The sequence below is a fragment of the Cupressus sempervirens genome, chromosome 1 (assembly GCF_028749045.1).
Source record: "Cupressus sempervirens isolate cs-2001-9-10 chromosome 1, ASM2874904v1, whole genome shotgun sequence".
Taxonomy (NCBI): Eukaryota; Viridiplantae; Streptophyta; class Pinopsida; order Cupressales; family Cupressaceae; genus Cupressus; species Cupressus sempervirens.
In genome coordinates this window covers 222,449,703-222,451,782 of record NC_143118.1, presented here as the reverse complement: position 1 = coordinate 222,451,782, position 2,080 = coordinate 222,449,703, and the positions used below count along the sequence as shown (strand labels likewise).

General features: G+C 36.6%; 1 pseudogene; it reads left to right on the top strand.

The window, feature by feature from the left end:
- The first annotated feature begins 1,143 nt into the window (after positions 1–1,143).
- LOC149576959 (serine/threonine-protein phosphatase 7 pseudogene) lies at positions 1,144–1,701 on the top strand (annotated as a pseudogene).
- Positions 1,702–2,080: the final 379 nt, after the last annotated feature.

Sequence of the window (2,080 nt, the reverse complement as noted above, 5' to 3'; positions counted from 1 at the left end):
ATGTTGGTCATATTTGATTGATAAATAAAATTCCTCTACACACCATGACAAGAAAGCTTTGAGGTGCTTGATTTTAAAAGAAATAGTGTATAAAACTTCATGTCATGAAGTATTATGAAAGGAATTATTTATTTATTTATTTATGAACTAAACTATTTGATCAAGTAACAAGGCATGTCTTTTGTGGGCATGACTTTTCCAACAGTTCTTGAAAGGGTCCAAAGAAGATATGAGCTTGAAATTTCATTGATTCTTTAGCAAAGAGCTCTCACTTATGGAATGGAATGACCATTGAATATTCATCAGTGGAATACATTAACTCATTACTTTATGAGCAAATTTGTGCATTCAACTTTAGTGCTTCATAACTCGGCAGTGTCATTTGGGCATCTTTTCTTTGATAGCAAAATCTAACTTCCTCTAAATTTTTTGCATGTATTAGCTCTAGAATCTGTCAAATGATTATGGAAAAGGCTTTAATTTCTTTAGTTGAGTTGTGGAATTACATGTTCTTCACTCCCTTTGCTATTTTTTCCTGTAAAATTGTCATGGTCTTGTTTAGTGATGAAAATGTTTTAGTTTGGGAGGAAAAGGAGAGGAACCAGCTTCGAAGAGTCATCCTCACATTTATAAAAGGAATCCATGCCTTCATATGGAATGAGAGCCATGGTCAAAGTCATGGGAGCTCACATTGATAAAAGGCTCATGGAAATTTGAAGCTAATTTTAAGAGCCTGCTCATGCCAATTGAAATAAGGCAAACCGTGAGTAACTAGCAAAGGAAACATATGATTACAATGGAGTCCCACACTAAAGAAAAAATATCGAGTCAAGTTTAAAGGTAATGGGCAGCTATAAAGAAGATCATGCTATAATAAGTGATGAAGGCCATAGGCAATGTAGCAGGGCATAGTTGAATCTAAAAATACCTTTGAAGCAAAGGTTGATTGATCACTCTCATGATCAATTCCCAATTAGAGGAAGGCATCTTCAAAGGAATCTATAGCTATGACAAAGCAAGCTTCCAGAAAACAAAAGAAAAACTCACGCTAAGGCTAAAGTCAATGCAAGAAGAAGCTGCTAAAAGAAAAGCCAAGCCTGCAAATTTTAAAGAAAATGCCTATGAAGGAAAAACAAAAAACAAATGAGATTCCTAAGAAAGTTTTTTCTACCTCGCAAAGTATTTCTCCTCCATGGGAATCATGAATCAAAATTTTGCACCTCTATCTATGGTTTTGAGCAGGAAGTGATGGCCAAAGATGGAGATCAGGGCAAACATATTTATTGTAAATGTTTAGGCTGCTTTGAAGGACTTCCTTTGGCATCTATCATTGCTAGTTGTGCTTACACTAAGCGTTGAGGACTTTTTCACAATGTGGAGTTGCCACCTTCATTAAAAGGGTCAAGGGGAAAGAAGGGATGGGAGTTCATCTCAGGCCCAGATTCCAAAGTGCTAAAGCTTGGTTCTCTAGATGAATTACCCAAAGCTCGACAGGTAGTTCTTGATCCATAGTGGGAGGGTTTGAACTTGATTCCTAGTGATGTGCTTTGGTCTAATCCTTCAAAGCATCGAAGTCTTTCTCCAAACGCAAAACAGGGGATTGGATTATTTTGGGGTCCAAATTGCACAGAACAATTTTTAGACAAGAACCATTTAAAGTTGATTATCAGGTCACATGAAGGACCTGATGCAAAGCCATAGCTAAGAAGTGGAGAAACTCATAGTTTTGAAAGATGAAGAAACCATTAAAAATGTGGAAACATCGTAGGAAAACATTAAACCTCTTATCCCACATTTTCACTGTTGAGAGACTTTTGTCTTTTAAATATAATAACACACAAAATGAGTTGTGAATTAAGTGAAGTGGCTTTTAAGAGGCAAAGCCTCTTTCAAGGGCCCCACTCATTCGACTCGGCCAGTTAGACACAGTCAAAGCATAATTTTAAATAGGCACATAGTCAAAGTCGGTGACATCAAAAAATATGAGGTTGCCAAAAATTTTAGAAATCCGACGCGTCACTACTTCGCTAGCTGGGAAATTTCAAAAAAATTGGCTAGCAAGGTAGCGAGTTGCTGGAAA